Raw genomic sequence first — 22,772 nt, 5'->3', positions numbered from 1 at the left:
CGACCTCAAATGGTCAAGTCTCTGTGCTTCAGTGTCATCCCTGGATCGGTAATGCTGACACACACAGTACTCGAGGATGTATAACAGAGTAGCAATCACACACTTATTACATCGAATGTCTCCAAAGAGAACTTATTACAATAAATATGGCTTAAGGCCATCTAATACGATAACAGCGAAAGGCTTGGAAGATAAAGTGAGTCCATCAACTCCAACGGCATAGCTGAGCTATACGAGAACGACCTAACGAACCTTACTCCTCATCTGAAAAGTCTACAACATAAAACGTTGCAGCCCGAAAATGGGTCAGCACATGGAATATGCTGGCAAAGTAACATAGTAGAGCAAGAACAGAATAATGCTATCACTACATGCATATTTGGCTGGTGGAAAGCTCTATGGTTACAGTTTTGCGAAAAGCAAATTTTCCCCTACAATAAAGGAATAGATTTTAATTTAACTATCATGGTAGTTGAAACATCATTGAGAAGGTTCCCCCAACTCAATCCCAATTAGAGTAATTAACAACCCAACAATATTAAGTTAAAAGTAATGAGATACTTAAGATACTCCAAGCACTAGATACTCAAGATGTCCATAACCCGGGATACGGCTAACCATGATTAGTTTGTACACTCTGCAGAGGTTTGCGCACTTTTCCCCACAAGACTCGATCGCCTCCGTTGAATTTCTTGCACTACATGGTGTTTGAGAAACTGATGACCGAGCCACGGTCTTTCAGAAACATTAACTCTCTACTCCAGGCAGACCATACCAAACCTACAACCCACTACCTGCTGATCCACCACTTCAAGATCTTCACGTAACTTACTCAACTATGCTAGAGCCCATAATAGCTTGTGGCCGCACACAGAAGTTTCTAGCATGAATCATCTTAGTTCCCTTTGAGCCTGGGTGGCGGTCCATAGGAAAATCACACGGAAACCCGGGATTTCCAAAAATACAGGCAACACTGGGTTCTCCAGGTGCCTCAATCCACCCAGATGTGTATTCAAGTTGCCACCTTAAGTTAAACCATTAATTAACAATCTCACATCTGTCATGGCTTTCACTCACCCAAACCACGTCTACGAGCATAGCATAGCAATATAAGCAATTCGTATAAGTAACTCCCAAGGTTTGAATATAACAGGGCAATAGGTTCTACCTCATCAACTACTTCCCAACCCACATGTTAATCACATCCTAACCATGCAATGCTTGAGGATTGGAACTAATGCATAAAAACTGGGTGATAAAGAAATATGATCAAAGTGTTACTTGCCTTGCTACCGATCCGCAAAACCTAGGGACTCCAAATAACACGCTTCGCACTCCGAAAATTCTATCGCAAACAAACAATAGCATACATAAGCAATCAAGCAAAGAAACACAGGTAAATCTCAAATAAGAAGATCTACCAGAAAGTTCAACTTAAGAACTCCGGTTAGCAAAAAGAATCAAATCAAATGGAGCAACGAAACTCAAACGACGAAAGAAACAAGATCCATTTACTAATCTGGACCTAGGTAAAATTTTACAATAGCAAAAGCTTGTTCAAGTTAATTAAACAGAAAGAGGGTCTCGAGACGAAGATCTAGGCACTTGAATCGCCTGATTCTGACAAACCAGTGAAAAGATAAACTAGAACGAAAATCGGATCAGAAATCGCGATCAGAAATAATCGTGGAAAAATCCGATAAAAGAAAGCTGACCAACAGGATAACGAACGAGCGTTCATTGTCTGTAACTAACAAGCGAAAACCGTTCGTTAAAATGAATGTACGGAAGAACGTCCGCTAAAGAGAAGAACCGAAAACAACCGGCGAACCAAACTAAAAAAACGAACTAGGGTTTTTCTAAAAAAACCGAATCGGTTTTCTTAAAAAAAACCCGGCGGCGAACGGCTACCTCGTCGGTCCGGCGAGACGGCGGTGGCACGACAGCGAGGCGCGGGAGCGGCTGCGGCGGTGGCGAGGCGCGGTGGTGGCGGTGGCGGGGCTGGGTATTTAAAGGAGGGGGAGGGGAGGTGGCTTGGGGAGGGGGCAAGGGCGGCGGGAGGCGGAGTCCGGCTGGGACTCTATCCGAGTCGGCGGCGGCCGGTCTCCACGAGGGAGACGACGCACGGGAGGGAGTGGGCCGGCATGACTGGGGTTTCGGCCCAGTCGGTGCCCGAAGACTTTTTTTTAAAACAATTCCGCCGAACAAAAAATCCTAGAAAATAAAATAAAAATCTAAAAATGCCAAAACAAATTTTCACCGTCTAAATAAAATATTTAGAACGAGATTAACATTTTCTTGGACCTAAAATGAAATTTTGAAAACGTGCAATTTTTCTAATGCAAACCAAATTGCAATAAAATCCAAATAAAAACAAATATTTGGTTTTAATAATTTTCCAACAATATTTCAATTATTTTGGAGAAGTCATATTATCTCCTCTCATATATTTTAATATGAAATATTTCGGAGGGAAAAATAATTAAAACCAAAAATCATCGTTCCAAAATTTGATAAAAATCAAATTTGAAAACCGGAGAAATCCCCAACTCTCCCCGAGGGTCCTTGAGTTGCTTAGGATTTCGAGGATCGCGAGACGAAATGCAATAAAATATGATATGCAAGAATGATCTATGTATAACATTCCAAATTGAAAATTTGGGATGTTACAAGTAGGGAGAAGGAGTTTGTGTGACACATATCTAGCTATATTAAGGGATAGGTAGATAGCATTTGTGCGAGGCATGCTTAAAGGATCACGAAGATAAACAAAACAGTGTGCATGCAAATGCAAGCGTGTGTGTGTGTGAGAGAGAGAGAGAGCAAAATCTCAAAACAAAAGGTGCTCTGTTGGAATCCCATTGTATGTATTCATATGGTTCCGGAACTCGAGTTAACCTTAGGCATATGTGTGAGAGACATTATTATACTTTGAGACATTAGTGGCAGTGGATGGGCAGAATTAAAGGGGTGGGCATGTTCGACAGAGAGAGCGTGTGTGTTTGTGTGAGAGACTTGTAGGACGGGGTAGAAAGACGAATTCTAACCTTGACATAAGGAGAGAAATACACGAAGTGCGCGTGTGTGATTCCGATGCCCACAGGGAAATGAGATATCTATGCGTGTGAGAGAGATTTTACAATTCATTCATGTATCACTATCTAGCGATCATGGACATGCATCGCTTGAACATAAATCAATATATAGTTCGTATCATGGCCAAAGGTATAATATCGATTCAACGCTATACAGATTGGACACTCACGTATCACATTTTTTTCTATTTAAATAAACCTTTTCAGTTGTGCATGCCAAAGTTATAGTGATGTTTCTTCAAACAACCAATGTTGCTATCATGTACATGCACCATTGTTACTCTTGCATTCAAAATCATTAGTCTTGGATGATTTAAGGTTCTATTATGAAGTAATATATGTAATATTCATATATGAATTCAACGGGTATGCAATTTATGAAATGGAGGCTATGTAATCATATGAGGTAACACTTTTTAGTAGCGGACTACAATATCCATTTCTTTTTGTGCGCCTCTACACCAACACGTCAATGCATTATGCTTAAAGTAGATAACCAATTGCACTAAATTATCTATTTACACGAGAAATACATAGGCTGAGCGTTTGATCCCTTTTTTGTGAACATGCCACTACACCCGTACGATTGGCCGCGCCCGTGTGAATGTCCAAGTTATCGGCGCGTCATCCCGAGTTATTTTCTTTTTTTGGTGGACTTCACACCAGTTATTAACTGCTGACGCGTGCCCTGTGTATACAGTCTCGCATGACCTTCCCACTAGCATGGCCCAAAATTAGTTGAAACTGGATACGAACGATCCCGCGGGCGGCTAAATCTCCCGCCTCATTCTAAAATTTCCGCCACCTTAGTCTTTAGCATGTGAAATTCTCCTTTTGTCCTTGGTGCACGGAGACCAACAGTTACAATACCGCCCTCATCTACATAATAGGTCGGGGTTGCTTTGGTAACTTCCGGTTCCCCCCACTACACGGCACCCCCATTTCCTCTCCCCCTCCCGCAAAAATGACTAACTCCACATCACTAGAGCATCTTACATGACACCATCCGTACTTCATCGGCCTTTCTCCCCTCCCCTCTCAAAACCCTAGACTGCTCATCCACCGCCGTACCAGAGCCCATTCACTGCCAGCGGTGTCCACCTCGCCGCATCTGCTTCTGCGGCCGCATCTACCCCTCCCACCCCCCTAGAAACAAGTAGACTACTCATCCACCACTATCCCACAGCCCATTCAGTGATGGCCTTGTCCATGGCGCCGGATCTGCTTCGCCGGTACTCTCGTCAACCACAGCGCATATCTGCAGCGGCTCATTCATACTCCCCACCGGAGACGCTTCGTCCACAGCCCCCGGAGTTGCCCCACTGACGCCCCCGTCGACGGCCTCTGATCCTCTTCGCCGACACCTTCCTCAACCCTACCGGAGCCGCTTCACTGACACTATCCTCAACCCCACCAGATTAGCTTCGCCTATACCATTCTCAACCCTAACGGGGCCGCTTTGCCAACTCACAAGTCCACGGCCTCAGATCTGCTTCTTCCCAACCTCATCCAACCTATCGGAGCAGCTTCTGATGCCCCATCCATGGCCGCAGATCCGCATCGTCGACACCAACCTTAACCCAACCACCGGAGCAGCTTCACCTATGCCCTTGTCCATGGCCACAGATCCGCTTCGCCCACACCGTAGTCCACCCTACCGGAGCCGCTCCACAAACACCCTACTCGACGGTTCTAGATCTCCTTACCATACCCCGACAGTCAGCGCAGCGTCATCACCCTTGATGTTTCTAACCTGATTCGCACCGTCTGGCAAGATGCCAAGCACCCGCCACGGCCTAGGTACTTGTCACCTTTAAACCCGTCCAGCATCACCTGCCCGATGTACGTCAAATATACTAACAGGTCACTGCTACCTGTTATGCAGCTGGCAAAAACTACAAGGACGATGTTTCTTCTGGATCTAACAGCTTGGCCAACCAAGATCCTGGACTGAGGCATTGCTATGATCTTGTAAGTGCGTCTCTCTATTGTATTGTTCTATGCCTGCTAGCGCGCTTTGCTAGGATTTTTGACCAGTAATCCCTTTGCGCAGACAATGATTTCTACTACTGGCTGCTAAATTAGATATGTAGATGTCATACATGATACTACCTCGTACCTCTGTTCCTAAATATAAGTCTTTCTAGAGATTCCACTATAGGCTACATACGGAGCAAAATGAGTGAATCTACACTCAAAAATGCATCTATATACATCTGTATGTGATCCATACTGGAATCTCTACAAATACATATATTTAGGAACAGAGGCAATACATTACACAAAATCGTAGGTGGCATGTAGGAATTCCAGTGCACTACATTAGGCTCCCTTAGAGTGCCTGCTAGTCCAACACACAGAGTCATGGCTAGTTTATGCTACGCACACAATCATTAATTGGTGGTTTAAATATGCGCAAGGGATATGCAATGTATTATCATGTAGAGATGTCTAAAATTAGCTGTGTCAACTTGCAGATAGGGTTACACAATGAGAAAGTACAGGATGTATGTGGCAATTTCATGGAACATCACAAAATAAGGAGAGGCAACGGTGAGCCTATACAGTGTGCTATGGTACGTCACTCCTGCATTGCAATCATCGTGACATGTTATTTGTATGTTAGTTCTATTGGCAAAGTTTCTTAGGGACCGTTATTACGAGTTATCCTAAGAAAATAAGCACCTTTGAATATAAGCTCCATGTAATAAGCCAACCAGTTCTTTTCATTGCGTTTTCAGCTTATCTTTGGTATGATCAGTGAAACGTCTAGATTGCATTATATTTTTTCATTTTGCTGCCCATATGAAAATTAATTTGACTTGCAAACATCACAAATTGAACCCAGTGCAGTAATTAATATGATAGGAAAACAGACCATCACTATTTACTCAAAATGCAAATACAAAGATACCATCTACTTGGCACAATCTACTTTGGTCAATGTTTTCCATAGAGATCCCATTGCCTAATTAAAACGAAGAATTCATGACCCACATTTAAATGAAGAACAATTATTTATTGAAATTCAATGGTCCAAGTGGCTGGTTATTATCATATAGCAGCACCACCTGAAACCATCATATAGCAGTAGCAGGTCATAGCAACTCATCATACAATAGCAGCAGTGTGCAATTCATCATATACCACCAGCAGCTCATAGCAATTCATCATATAGCAGCAGCATGATCAGCTCATAGCAATTCATCATATAGCAGCAGCAGGAGCAGCTCATAGCAATTCATCATATAGCAGCAATAGGAGCAGCTCATAGCAATTCATCATATAGCATCAGGAGGAGCAGCTCATAGCAATTCATCATACAGCAGCAGCAGGAGCAGCTTATAGCAACTCATCATATAGCAGTAGCAGCTCATAGCAATTCATTATATAGCAGCAGCAGCTCATAGCAATTCATCATATAGCATCAGCAGCTCATAGCAATTCATCATATAACAACAGCAGGAGCAGCTCATAGCAATGCATCATATAGCAGCAGCAGAAGCAGCTCATAGTAATTCATCGTATAGTGGATCAGAATGAAAATTTGGCAAAAAATCAAAGGAGATCCTCACCTTGTTGGATGAGCTCATCCTTCAACCGTACCTCAAGGCCACGGCTTGGGAGGTGGGGAGGGGAATAAGGTGCCTTCTGCTGCAGTGTGGCATTAGCCGTAGTTGTGCAGCGCCTGCCGGAGTAGTGCGTTGGACGAACCACAGTGGAGCAGCTGCTGGAGACCATGAGAATGATGGGCGGCGCCAGAGGGAGGAGCAGCCAGGGAGATTTTCCCCTACCCACCGGCCATGTAGCCTAGCTGGACAGAGCATTCTCGAGGACCAAGCAAGATGGGACCAGTGGCGACAGCTCGCTGGAGGAACCCTAGTGCTGCAGGCAGGGGATCGAGGTAGAGGGAAGGGGAGAGGAGATGCAAGCGGGCAGGCAAATGAATGCTTGCGTGTTTGTTTTTACTTGAGGGTGAGGTGTGACGCGGGTGTCATCAGTTGCATTTTGAGTGTAATATAGGCAGACAACAGAGTCATTTCACTATTCCCCTTCCCTTCAATTTTTAGTGTGGTTCTACCTGAAACACCCCCTCCAAAGCGAAATTAGTTAAGCCCAAGCCCATAACTCAAAAATGACTTCTTTACATCTTTTATGACTTATTTTGACAATAAGCCCTGAAAAGGCAGAAGAGAACCGGCCCTTAACCTGCAAGTCAATTATGCGTGCAATGATGAATCACTCCTGCCTGCTGTAGTGTACATTTAGGCATCATCCTACCTGGCATAACCTAATACATGTGCATTCCATTGTAGAATCTGGAATATGCAATGTTTATGTTAGTTCATATGTTGCACATGATGTTTAAATGCCCCTTAAATCTAGTCAGTCAAGTGATGGTCTTTAAGCCTCCTTCTTTGCTTCTTTTCTTGATATGTAAGATTTGCTCACACATCTGTTTAGTTACTTGTTTGCATCAGCCAGCCACACTAGGACTGTTTGCTTTGATTACTTGCTGTTCTTGACCTAACACTCTAACAGAGCTTGTCAACAATTTAAACACTAAGGGCTGCTGTAGTGGGGCCTTTTCTAACTCATAGGTGACATAAAGGTTTAGCTTTACACTAAAGTAGGCTCTCCAAGAGTACCTGGAGATCTAGTTCGAAGGTATGCCTAGTTTTTACATAATACAGACATAGTAAGTGCTCATTTCATTGTGTGCAACTGCAAGAGATGCGGCATGTTTCATTATGTGGTGTTGTTTTGTTATAATCTCATCCTTTTGTGTTCACAGACTAGAAAGTATGCATATTTATCTTCCAAGGAGACGAGTAACTAGTTAGTGTCCCCTTGCAGAGGGGGTGCAATGAAGATAAGATTGAGGATTTCCAAGTACAAGATGTTAGGAAGGAGCCTTGCAAAAGAAGTAGGAGCTGCGCTGAGCCTCTTCAACCTGTTAAGGTAAGTCACTATATCCAACTCAACAATTCAATTCCTTGTTTGTTTCAGGTGTAGTTAATTTGCTCTTTTCAATTGCTTTATTTGTCCTCAGTAAATGAGATGCCCAAAGAATGATGCCTGATGTTGGGTACTTGTATAACTATTAGTTGACATAATTAAAGGCCTTACCATTTAATTACTCTGCCAAAGTGTGCCTGAAGCTTTGAGGTCTATTAACCAACTATTATTGCATGAGGCTCACAATCTAGTTTATACTAGGCTAATGATTGCATAGTTTTGCTTGCTGTAGTATGTTTGCATGAAACCCTCTGCTGTTCATTATGCTCCCTAAGACTTTAATTGAGCTACAGAATGGCCAACTGCTTTCTTACTTCTATGCAACATGCTGTCTAAATTTGTAACTTGTCTGTGTTTTGGATTGGGCCCCAACATCATGCTCCTCTGGTGAGCTAAGAGAGATATCTGTATGCAGGCTGCATAGACTACCTTTTTTTTTATAATTTTTAAAATATCACCTACTTATGCTTCATGACGTGTAACATTATTGTTAGTCCTATTTCTCCATGTACAAAATAGTCTGTCTTGCTCGGTTCACTGTTGTAACTATATTTTTGCCCTAGTCATGTGTACTTACAGAAACATTTCAGGATGAAGTGACATCAACACAAAGATCTGCGAGCAGTGCGGCATGGCCGTTACCGAATGATTATGGATTGGAATTGGAATGTGCTAATGTTCTCGCACATCGACTAGAGGTGGCAAGACAACGTGTACATGATTCTCAACGTACAATCAACAAGTTGAGACTGGACATGCAGGTATTAGATGCATGAGTAAAAAAATGAAACAAGACACTGAGGTAACAATGAAGGAATTGGAGATTTTTCAGACTGAAATTTGTGCTATCTAAATCCGGCCAATCCTATTTTTTGAAGAGATTATAGTTCAAATGGTAAGTTATGTTGATGCGCGTCCATGGTGTAGGAGCTGTATTTTCCCAGTGTATGTAATTTGTTGTGTTTGGATGCTTTATTATCACTGGTGCCGAACCATAATGCCTAGTGGGTATAATCGGCTATAATTTCTTTATTGTATAGTGTAGGATTATTCTACGTTTCTATGCCTTAGTCTCTTTATAGTATAGTGTATGTTTTTTAGAGGTGATAGTATATAGTAGGATAATTCTTTTAATATGCTATATCGTTCAAATGGGGGCCAACTCGCCCAAACGTTGTAGTGACCATGGCCCTCTATAGGCCGTACGATCCATGGGCCATCTTCGGGACGGACGATGCATGGCCTTCTATGGCCGTCGGATCCGTGGGCCTTCTATGGGCTGTCGGATCCATGGGCCTACTATCGGCTGTCGGATCAATGGGCCTTCTATGGGCCGTCGGATCAATGGGTCTTCTACGGGCCGTCTCATCTACGGGCCTTGTACGGGCCGTATAAGGGGCCGTAAACGGGCTAGAGTGGAAATCGTATGTTTTATGGGCTGACCATAATGTGCCGTTAAGAGGCCGTGTTTGATGATGCTATGAAAATGGCCCAACAGATTAACAGGCCACAAACGGGCCGACTGTATCCACGGGCTGAATTTGGCCCACAAGTAGAAAAGGCCAGTAACGAGTCGTAAGTAACCGAATGCTGGAAATGAGCCCAGGAATAAATGGGCCCTGAGAAGGCTGAAAGGTAACATGGGCTGGAAACGACCCAATGGAATAATGGGCCGCTAATGGGTATAAAGCGATACACTATTCATTACGGGCCAGTTTCACCACGGGTCGTTAATGGGCCAAGAGTTACAAAGGGACTCATATGGGCCGAAATACGTCATGGGCCATACATGGGCCGGAAGTTACAACGGGCTGGAATCATATTGAACGGCCTAGATGACGCTACTAGGCCTAATTCCAATAGGTCGTAACGGGCCGTGAGTTAGCGGGCTAGAAATGGGCTATATGCGATCATGCCGTTAACTAGTTTTCCGTGCGCCGGCCCGCCACCTTTTGATCAAGTCAAATGGGCTGGCCTTTTCACAGGAATGGGCCTCTGTTGGGCCGTGCCACATGTCGACGTATCATAGGCGCCTTGGGTCCAATGAGTGGATGACATCAGTCCCAACTGTGAGCCGACACGTGTTTCCTCCAGCCAATGATGATTTTACACATGGAGAATCCCCATTGGCCGGGGCAGTTAACGGGTTACCGAATCCAAAACTGGACCCGATAGCTTAACGATGTTGCGTTACGGTGGATGCCACGTGTCGGTCACCCTTGACGAAAGCACTTCTGTGACATGCAATTTATCGTCTTGGAAGTGGACACTTCCGTGATGATAATTTTGGTAATGTCATGGAACACTTCTACGACAACACAGGTATGGCTATCTTGATTCTGTCATAAAATCGTCATGGATGTACATGCATGACAAAAAACGCGACCTACTGTGACAAACACGTATCATCATGGAGTGTATTTTTTTGTAGTGAGTGTTGTTTTTAATCTTGGAATTTTTCGGGGTTCGCTTGGCCTTTTTTTACATTAACTGGGTTTTCTTGGCATTTAATGTGCATAATTCAAATTTGAACTACAAGCACATACTCCAATGCACCAAAGTTGGTTGAAAAATCACATGTGTCCTTGGGTGAATTTCTGGGTCCCATGCAAGAGATGGGAATGAAATTCAAACACCAGGGCACTGTTGATTGCCGGCAAAACGTTGAGATGCCTGGTTTTTAAATTCTAGTAAATCCAAAACTCGTCTGAAATTCATGAAACTTGGCATGCTATCATGGAGTGGCATCAACATGCCGTAGTAAAAAAATTGTCCCATTTGGGGCAGGTTCGGGTATAAGCTTCTCACAACAAGCATGATGGTTTCGATAGGGAACGTACCACCTTTGAGTAAGGGATGATATCCGTTGCCTCTTATTGCTTTCAAAAAATTTCTAGTGTCAACATAGAACAATAGGAGTGTTGTGTTTAATCTTGGAATTTTACGGAGTTCGTTTGGCCTTTTTTATACATTAATTAGGTTTTCTAGGCATTTTACGTGCATAATTAAAATTTGAACTACAAGCACATGCTCCAATGCACTAAAGTTGGTTGAAAAATCACATGTGTGTCCTTGGGTGAATTTCTAGGTCCCATGCAAGATATGGGAATGAAATTCAAACACCAGGGAACTTTTGATTGCCGGCAAAACATTGAGATGTCTGGTTTTAAATTCTAGTAAATCCAAAACTCGTCTGAAATTCATGAAACTTGGCATGCTAACATGGAGCGGCATCAACATGCCATGGTAAAAAAATTGTCCAATTTGGGGCAGGTTCGGGTATAAGCTTCTTACAAACCAGAGCTTCTCACAGCAAACATGATGGTTTCGATAGGGAACGTCCCACCTTTGCAGACAAAACGATATCATTGCCTCTTATTGCTTTTAAAAAACTTCTGGTGGGAACATAGAACAAGAGGAGTGTTGTGTCAATTTTTGTGATTTTTCGGGGTTCGTTTGGACATTTTTATGCATTAACTGGGTTTTCTAGGCATTTTATGTGCATAATTCAAATTTGAACTACAAGCATATGCTCCAATGCAATAAGTTGGTTGAAAAATCTAATCTGTGTCCTTGGGTGATTTTCTAGGTCCCATCCAAGAGATGGGAATGAAATTCAAACATCAAGGCACTTTTGGTTGCCGGCAAAACATTGAGATGACTGGTTTTTAAATTTTAGTAAATCCAAAACTCGTCTGGAATTCATGAAACTTGGCATGCTATCATGGAGCGGCATCAACAAGCCGTGGTAAAAAATTTGTCCCATTTGGGGCAGGTTCGGGTATATGCTTCTCACAAACTAGAGCTTCTCACAACAAGCATGATGGTTTCGGTAGGGAACATCCCACCTTTGGGGATAAAACGATATCCATTGCCTCTTATTTCTTTAAAAAATTTCTCGTGTCAACATAGAACAACAGGAGTGTTGTGTCAATTTTGGTGATTTTTTGGGGTTCGTTTGGACAACCAAAGAAGAAAGAGAAACTTTTTTGGGCATTCTTTTAATTATTACTACTACAAGCATGGAAAGTAAACTAGCTAACAACTACAACTAATTTTTTTGTTTTTTCTTAAGGGTTTTCAAACACGCAAGAAGAGAGCTAGAAAAGAAAATAGACTAGTATGGATGATACAATGAAAAAGTATGAGCACCGACAACTGGCATCAGTGTGTGAACATGAATGTAATGTCGGTGAGGGATACGTACTCCCCCAACCTGAGGCTTTTGGCCTAAGTCGGTCTATGCCCACGGATCGAAAGTGCCCTCTCCAGTGTACTGAGGAGGGTCCTCGAGGTGCCACTGGTTGGCGATCTCCTCTGGATCCCACTGATAAATAGACTGACGGTGGGGACCAGATAGTGGCTCCGGCTCTGGAGCTGATGTCCGGCTCTGGTATGCCTGAACGGCCTCTGACAAAACAAGGTACGTGCCTGAAAATATGCTGGACAAAGAAGGAGCAGGCAAGGTAATAGTCTCAAAGTAATTCTTATCAAATATCAGTCTATAGTTAAGCATCTTCTTCTTATTCTTAACAATAAAATCATGTGCTACCATACTCTTATAATCTAGAGAAATATGAGGAAACAACTTTTCCTCTTTCTCATAATGCCTAATGGGTATGTTAAAGTGCGCAGCAAGGCGCGAGGCGAAGATGCCTCCTAAGACGGGACCCTTTGTACGGTTCAGATTTAACCGTTTAGCAACAATAGCGCCTAAACTAAAAGTGCTATCACGAAACAAAGCATGGCGCAAAATAACAATATCAGGGGCACTAAGATTTCCACAGTTCCCGCGACCAATTAAGCATCTACTAGCAAATATTGCAAAGTAATGTAGAACAGGAAAATGTATGCTAGTGATTCTTGCATCGAATGCTTTCCTCGTTTCCCCTACAGCAATCATATCAATAAATCCCTCCACATCATTACGATGTGGTTCCTCTATGCTGCCCTCAAAGAGTATCCTACAAACCTGGCAAAAATCGTAAAGTGACATCTCCTTATGCTCATCATATAAATAAAATTCGACCGAAGGTGGCGATCTCCTAGCATGGAAATGAAAATTTTGCACAAAAATATTGGTGAGTAAGAGATACTGTTCACGCTGGTCGTGGAGGAAGTGGGTGTGGCCTGCATTCTCAGCCAAATAAAAAAAATCTTCATAAATCCCAGCTTCTCTCAAAAACTCATCACAAGGCCATTCACACGGCCAAACCTCCACAGTGCTAGGGAGATTATACTTGGGCTTCTTATTCTCTTCACTTTGCTTATCCTTCGAGCTTCGGCTAGATGAGCCCCTCATAAATCTCTTCATCTTTTTCTGAAAATTTCTGAAATTGTTAGTAACTTAAAATAAAAGTGAATCAAACTCAACAAAATTGATAGCAACTACTCCTACAAAGTGAATAGAGGCTATATCATGCATTAAAACTACTTTTGACCACATAAATTTGACATGCAAGCTCAAGAACAAGGTCACCTAAGCAGCAAAAATTGGCAATAAATAAAGCACTAGAACAAAAACTAATTGGACCATTGGAGGAGTCACATACCGAAGTACAATCCCCCAAAGCATTTTCGTGAATGGAGCTTTGAGAAAGGAGATCGAAAATGGCAGCAAGATGAGCTAGAACACGGGTTTGATCTGGTGGATGATTTTTTCTGGAGGAAGACAAAGTGTGTGGGTGCCATAATAAGTGGAGGGGTCCCACGTGGGGTCCACGAGGCAGGGGGCGCGCCCAGGGGGTGGGCGTGCCCTCCACCCTCATGGGCACATGGTGGGTCCCCCTGGTGTGTTCTTAGTGCCAATAATTCTCAAATATTCCAGAAAAAATCATATTAAATTTTCAGGGCATTTGGAGAACTTTTATTTTCGGGGTATTTTTTATTGCAAGGATAATTCATAAAATAGACAAAAAAAACTATTTTTGCTTTATTTAAATTAAATAACAGAAAGTAAAAGGAGGGTACAGAAAGTTGTGCTTTCTAACTTCATCCATCTCATGCTCATCAAAAGGAATCCACTAATAAGGTTGATCAAGTCTTGTTAACAAACTCATTCCGAATAACACTAGGTTACCTCAAGTGGGATACGCACATCCCCATCAATAAGAATATCATACTTCTTCTTGGCAGTAGGAAGAGGAAATTCAAAATCTCCAATAACAATCGTTGAAATTTTTCTAATAGAATTGATACTATGGACTTGGACTTGAGGTTGTTTCCTCGGAAAATGTACCATATGCTCATTACCATTAACATGAAAAGTGACATTGCCTTTGTTGCAATCAATAACAGCCCCTATGTCGGGTTATCAAGACCATGTATTTCTTAAATAGGTGGTAAATTCTTGACATCTTCAGCTTTAATACCCTTTTCTTTCATAGATTTCTTTGCCTCTTGCATATCTTTAGGACTGAGAAATATAATACCCCTTTTCTTCGGAGTTGTATTAGGAGGTGGTTCAGGAAGTGTCCAATCATTTTCATTACTCCACATATTATTCAATAGCAATTCAACTTGATCAACATTTCTTTCCCTGAAAACACAACCAGCACAACTATCAAGGTGGTTTTGTAAGCATCGGTTAGTCCATAATAAAAGATATCAAGTATTTCATTTTTCTTGAGAGGATGATCAGGCAAAGGATTAAGTAATTGGAGACGCCTTCCCCAAGATTGCGGGAGACTCTCTTCTTCAATTTGCACAAAATTATATATTTCCCTTAAGGCAGCTTGTCTTTTATGAGTAGGAAATATTTAGCAGAGAAGTAATAAATCATATCCTGGGGACTACGCGCACAACCAGGATCAAGAGAATTAAACCATTTTTTAGCATCACTCTTTAATGAGAATGGAAACAACCTAAGGATAAAGTAATAGCGAGTTTTCTCATCATTAGTGAATAGAGTGGCTATATCATTTATTTTAGTAAGATGCGCTACAACAGTTTCAGATTCATAACCATAAAAAGTACCAGATTCAACCAAAGTAATTAACTCAGGATCGACAGAGAAATCATAATCCTTATCGGAAATAAAGATAGGTGAAGTAGCAAAAGTAGGGTCATATTTCATTCTAGAATTGAAGGATTTTCCTTTAAGCTTAGCTAACAGTTTCTTGAGATCATATCTATCATTGCAAGCTAAAAAGTCTCTAGCAGTTTCTTCATCCGTAACATAACCCTCAGGCACAACAGGAAATTCATATCTTGGGGGAGAATCTTCATCATCACTTTCATCAATATTATCAGTTTCAATAATTTCGTTCTCTCTAGCCCTAGAAAGTTGTTCATCAAGAAATTCACCTAGTGGCACAATTTTATCAACCATAGAAGTAGTTTCATCGTAAGTATCATGCAAAGGAGAAGTGGCATCGTCAATAACATGAGACATATCAGAATGAATAGAAGGAGTCGGTGTCGCAAGTTTACTCAAAACACAAGGTGAATCAAATGCAGAGCTAGATGGCAGTTCCTTACCTCCCTTTGTAGTTGAGAGAAAAATCTTGGTTCTTTTATCTTTCAAGTTCTTCATAGTGATCAGCAGATATAAATCCCAAGTGACTCAAAGAATAGTGCTATGCTCCCCGGCAACGGTGCCAGAAAATAGTCTTGATAACCCAAAAGTATAGGGGATCGCAACAATTTTTGAGGGTAGAGTATTCAACCCAAATTTATTGATTCGACACAAGGGAGCCAAAGAACATTCTCAAGTATTAGTAGCTGAGTTGTCAATTCAAGCACACCTGGAAACTTAATATCTGCAGCAAACTATTTAGTAGCAAAGTAATATGATATTAGCGATAACGGTAGCAAAAGTAATAGTTTTGGTTTTATAGTGATTATAACAGTAGCAACAGAAAAGTAAATAAGCGAAGAACAATATGTGGAAAGCTCGTAGGCAATGGACCAGTGATGGATAATTATGTCAGATGTGATTCCTCATGCAATAGTTATAACAAAGGGTGACACAGAACTAGCTCCTGTTCATTAATGTAATGTTGGCATGTATTCCGAATATAGTCATACATGCTTATGGAAAAGAACTTGCAGGACATCTTTTGTCCTACCCTCCCGTGGCAGCGCGGTCCTATTGGAAACTAAGGGATATTAAGGCCTCCTTTTAATAGAGTACCAGACCAAAGCATTAACACTTTGTGAATACATGAACTCCTCAAACTACGGTCATCACCGGTAAGTATCCCGATTATTGTCACTTTGGGGTTAACGGATCATAACACATAATAGGTGACTATAGACTTGCAAGATAGGATCAAGAACTCACATATATTCATGAAAACATAATAGGTTCCGATCTGAAATCATGGCACTCGGGCCCTAGTGACAAGCATCAAACATATTAATGTCATAGCAACATCAATCTCAAAACATAATGGATACTAGGGATCGAACCCTAACAAAACTAACTCGATTACATGATAAATCTCATCCAACTTATCACCGTCCAGCAAGCCTATGATGGAATTACTCACGCACGGAGGTGAGCATCATGAAATTGGTGATGGAGGAAGGTTGATGATGATGATGGCGACGGATTGCCCTCTCCGGAGCCCCGAACGGACTCCAGATCAGCCCTCCCGAGAGAGATTAGGGCTTGGCGGCGGCTTCGTATCGTAAAACGTGATGAATCCTTCTCTCTGATTTTTTTCTCCCCGAACATGAATATATGGAGTTGGAGTTGAGGTCGGTGGAGCACCAGGGGGCCCATGAGGCAGGGGGCGCGCCCAGGGGGGTAGGCGCGCCCCTACGCTCGTGTACATGGTGTGGGCCCCTTGGCCTTGATTCTTTCGCCAATATTTTTTATATATTCCAAAAATATTCTCTGTTGATTTTCAGGTCATTCTGAGAACTTTTATTTCTACACAAAAATAACACCATGCAATTCTGCTGAAAACAGCGTCAGTCCGGGTTAGTTCCATTCAAATCATGCAAGTTAGAGTCCAAAACAGGGGGAAAAGGGTTTGGAAAAGTAGATACGATGGAGATGCATCATACGTTGCACAGTCTCACTTGGAAGTGAGCCCTTTGACTTCCATGGCCGCCCGCCTTCCTCTCCATTAATGGCGCCCGAGCCACTGTTTAATACGGGCAGCCTTACTGATCGCCTCACATTCCCCTCCCTCCCGCAGACCTCCACGAACGCCATGGCGCAGAATGATCATCTGCCACTAGTCTTCAAGTTTGGTGAAGTCGACTCTGAGCCGGAGGAGATAGAAAAAAGGGAGGAATGGGGCCTCATGGACATGGCCTAGAACGAGCTGGCCGCGGCGGTTGCTGCCCCCGCTCCCGTCCCAGCTCCTATCCCCGCGCCCGTGCTAGCGACCATCCCCATAGCATTGACGGGCTGGTCGCTGAGCACTATCGCAGAGCTGGAAGACGCGGGTGTCAGCGAGGTCTCCGCGGACCCGCGTGAGCTCATGTACATGCCAGTGCTAGCGCCCGTGCCCGTGCCCGTGTGCGCCCCTCCACCCACCGTGGCGCTGGCTCCCGTGCGTTTGGCTGCACCCGCCGTGCCCATGCCCTTGCCTTGCACGCCCCTCCACCCACTGCAGCGCTGGTCCCCATGTGTTTGGCTACACCCGCCGCGCCCGTGCCAGTGTGCGCGCCCCCCTCAGCGGCATGGGACGTTACCGTCGACCGCTATCTCTCGACGACGCCAGTTGCTGTCCTCCCGCGCCACACCCGTCGATCGCACGATGACATGATGTTTGATTTACAAGTGAAGAACATTTTGTGCTGCCTTGAAGACTTCAACAACGGTGTCCCGGAGGACGACAACGACAACACCGGCGCGGCAAGCCGCCTCCGCCGCCGCCAGACATAGTTTTTTTGGGGTTTAATACTGTATCTCGAATTCTCGATGATATGAATATAAATTTGTAGTGTGACTGATTGAAAGATATGGTTTGAACGAACTTGTGTTTTTCTCTCTTAATGTACAGACTTATCAAACGATTTTCTTTTGAAAAAAATGTCAATGGTTTTGAAATATAAAACACTCATCCTAAACGTTTTAGTTAGAACACCCGTATGCAAACCGATAGCTTCCCCACGAAGCCAGGGGAAAATGTGCCGAGCAGATTTATGCATCCCTTCAATGCAAACGGTTGTTTTGCATTTCCCGTGTGCAACCACGTACAAACAATTAGGTAAGATTTGCATATCTGTCATTTTGGGTACGTTGCCATTTGTCAAACTGGAAAGATTGACATTTGTTTATCTAGTAACATTGCCATTTGTCAACCTTGTAACACTGTTATTTGTCAAAATATGCAGCTAAAAATCACTAGCACTATCTAATTTTTGCAACTAAAATCGATAGAACTATTCATATGGACACCACTAGCAGGCGTGAGTTGATGGACGCACATGCAAATGTACCATTGATTACATACAACAAGAAATCAACACACAACGACAACGAGGATACATGTTGGATTATAGATCATTTCCAGCAAAACATTCTAGTAAACTTTTTCTCACACAACAAATAACAAAGCGATTAAATGAACTTCAGCTCAACCACTCGTCGGCATTGGAAATGCTTGCTTTGAACCAAAAGTGATTCTCTAGGAAGGGCCATCTATTGTCAATCTCAAGACCAACACATGACTGATCATCCAAGTTGAAGTGGCCTATGTCAGGACCCATATTGGGATGGTAGGGAAGCATAGTAATGACCGAGGTATAGATACAGTTGCTTCTCATAAATGGTAGTAACGTTGTGTCAACAGCAGCTGGATCGCCTTCCACCATCATTGGATAGTTTTGTCCAAGGAAGAGCGAGTTTCCTCCAAGACTTTCAATACTGAACCAGGGAGAAGGTGTTGGCGCCAGTACACTAGTTTCCATCCCGAATACCCTGCAACAAATGTTGGAATAGGTCCGGAGAGTGTGACCATGCGAGACAACACCTGCTTCCATAGTAACATCAGCAGTTCCCTTTATACTCACAAGAAGAGTTGATCGATCGGAATAAGTTGCCAAGCGCCACTGAGTATATGGGTCCGACTCATCCTCCTGCTTGTGATCATTAGCATCGTCATCTCCCTCTTGGTTATAAAAATTTTCAAGTATAGGTGGTGGAATGTTCATAGGACCTTGGAAACACAAGAAGGTTAATTAGTAAAGGGAAACTAGCTAACCCGCATGCATGTGGATGAAACGATTATAATTACGGTGGAAGACAAACGTACCGAAAACATCAGGATTCCATGCAAAGACAGTGCCATGAGTGGTGGCAGCAAACACAAGACCCTCGTATTGAATTGCATCACAGTACTCATCCGTGTACAAACATTGATTTTTGAGCAATATCCATCGAGGCATGGAAGTAAGGACGGCAACAAGCTTGTCGAAGATAGCAACAACTTCATAGTTCGTGTAATCCCAAGAGCGGTTGGGAACTCGACAAATTGCTATCTTTCGTGGACGAAAGTCACCATGATTGTATTTGAACTCACATAGAATACCGGTGTACTCAACCTCTGGGCAGTCGTCTGAGATTTTTGGAAGTGGAACCCGGTGACGAGTGTACACATTCACAAGTTCGCACTCGCAGTTGTACCCAATATAAACAACCCAATCTCCATTTGCGCCTGCCCAAGCCTTGCGCTTAAGCGATGGCATCTTAACATCATATGTATCATTATCAAGCGGCATCAACTTACACGAGGCGAGGCTTCTGTCCCCGCGCCAGTCAGTAGGGTCACGGCGAAGAAGCTAGGGGAGATCAAACCGCTCCTAGACCCTTGGGTTCCTTGTCATGATGTTATTAGTTGAGTCAAGAATGGTCTTGAATGAACCTGCCATGCTAGCCCAGGTGATGACGTCGCATCGATCAATGAGTTCCTCCACCACATCATCATTCAGATCGGGGCAAGAATAACGGGGTCGTTTCTGGCCTGTTCCCTCCATGGAGGAGGCGATCGAATAATGGCAGAAGGAAGGGTGATGGAAAATGGAGGAGGGAGGAAGAGCGTGCGATAGCAGTTCCAAATTGAGAGGGAAAATCAAAGAGCCGGTGGACGGTTGCCACAGTACATGAAGAGGCTCCTAGGGAGTGAACGGTTGCCACAGAGGTCACACACTGACGACAAGGGCCGAGTGAACCACATGCATATATCGCACACACCTTGATCTGGCTGACCGTTTCTTTTGTGTTGCCTAATCACAAACAGTTCATCTGAGTGAACCGTATGATGTATATCGCACACACCTTCATCTGGCTGCCCGTTTCTTTTGTGTTGCCTAATCACAAATAGTTCATCCGAGTGAACCGTATGCTGTGTATCACACACTCCTTCATCTGGCTGCCCGTTTCTTTTGTTCCTCCTCATCACAAACAGTTAATTGAACTGAACCGTATGCCCTTCATCACACACGCAACTAAAATCTGAACCGTGTTTGATGCATCTGTCATTGCAAACGTTTTATACATTTTTGACGGTTTTCATACACCAATGTTTGCAATTATTGCATCGCACACAGTTTCTCGAAGGGTCTTTGATCGTAGTGTCACGTTAGCAGCATCCTGCAGTAGTGCATGTCCAAGATTAGTAGACCAACTCCTGCCTACATCTACTACTATTACTCCACACATCGACCGCTATCTAGCATGCATCTAGTGTATTAAGTTCATGGAGAAATGGAGTAATGCAATAAGAACGATGACATGATGTAGACAAGATCTATCTATGTAGAGATAGACCCCATCATTTTATCCTTAGTAGCAATGATACATACGTGCCGATTCCCCTTCTGTCACTGGGATCAAGCACCGTAAGATCGAACCCACTACAAAGCACCTCTTCCTATTGCAAGATAAATAGATCAAGTTCGCCAAACAAAACCCAAATATCGGAGAAGACATATGAGGCAATAAGCAATCATGCATAAAAGGGATCAAATAAACTCAAATACTTTCATGGATATAAAAAGAGATAGATCTGATCATAAACTCAAAGTTCATCGATCCCAACAAACACACCACAAAAGAGTTACATCATATGGATCTCCAAGAGAACACTGTATTAAGAATCAAGAGAGGGAGAGAGAGGAAGCCATCTCGCTACTAACTACGGACCCTAAGGTTTACAAAGAACTACTCACGCATCATCGGAGAGGCACCAATGGAGGTGGTGAACCCCATCCGAGATGGTGTCTAGATTGGATCTGGTGGTTCTGGACTCTGCGGCGGCTGGATCAATATTTCGTCGACTCCCCTAGGGTTTTGGGAATACTTGGGTATTTATAGAGCAAAGAGGCGGTCCTGGGGGCACCCGAGGTGGGCACAACCCACCAGGGCGCGCCTGGGCCTCCTGGCACGCCCTGGTGGGTTGTGCTCCCCTCCGGGCACCCCCCAAGGCGCAGCCAGGGCCTGTAGTGTTCCTTCTGGCCCATAAAAATTCTCCGTAAAGTTTCGTGGCTTTTGGACTTCGTTTGATATTGATTTTCTATGATGTAAAAAACATGGAAAAAACAACGGGCACTTGGCACTATGTCAATAGTTTAGCACCAAAAATGATATAAAATGACTATAAAATGATTATAAAACATCCAAGACTGATAATATAACAGCATGGAACAATCAAATATTATAGATACATTGGAGACGTATCACACACACACTTTTTTCACTCACTCTTTCTATTTCACACACTCTCTCTAGTTAGGTACTCTCTCACATCCATAAGCATATGGATGTTTTGAAAACTCAAACCTCAGAAAAGTTTGACCAGGTGTATGTGGAGAAAAACATTTACATCTGGAACGACCATTAGATTCATCACAACATGTACTTTGTAACTGTTGGGGAACGTAGCAGAAATTCAAAATTTTCTACGCATCACCAAGATCAATCTATGGAGTCATCTAGCAACGAGGGAGGAGTGGATCTACATACCCTTGTAGATCACGCGCGGAAGCGTTCAAGAGAACGGGGTTGATGGAGTCGTACTCGTCGTGATCCAAATCACCGATGATCCTAGCGCCGAACGGACGGCACCTCCGCGTTCAACACACGTACGGAGCAGCGACGTCTCCTCCTTCTTGATCCAGCAAGGGGGGAGGAGAGGTTGATGGAGCTCCAACAGCACGACGGCGTGGTGGTGGAAGTAGTGGGATTCCAACAGGGCTTCACCAAGCGCTGTGGGAGGAGGGAGATGTGTCATGAGAGAGAGAGGGAGGCGCCAGGGCTCGGGTTTATGCTGCCCTCCCTTCCCCCCACTATATATAGGGCCAAGGGAGAGGGGGGGCGCAGCCTTGGCCCTTCCTCCAAGGAAGGGTGCGGCCAGGGAGGAGTCCCTCCTCCCCAAGGCACCTCGGAGGTGCCTTCCCCCTTTAGGACTCTTCCTTTCCCTTGATTCTTGGCGCATGGGCCTCTTGGGGCTGGTGCCCTTGGCCCATATAGGCCAAGGCGCACCCCCTACAGCCCATGTGGCCCCCCGGGGTAGGTGGCCCCACCTGGTGGACCCCCGGGACCCTTCCGGTGGTCCCGGTACAATACCGGTGACCCCGAAACTTGTCCCGATGGCCGAAATAGCACTTCCTATATATAATTCTTTACCTCCGGACCATTCCGGAACTCCTCGTGACGTCCGGGATCTCATCCGGGACTCCGAACAACTTTCGGGTTAC

The sequence above is a fragment of the Triticum urartu genome, chromosome 3 (genome assembly GCF_003073215.2).
Source record: "Triticum urartu cultivar G1812 chromosome 3, Tu2.1, whole genome shotgun sequence".
Taxonomy (NCBI): Eukaryota; Viridiplantae; Streptophyta; class Magnoliopsida; order Poales; family Poaceae; genus Triticum; species Triticum urartu.
This window is presented reverse-complemented; position numbering follows the sequence as displayed.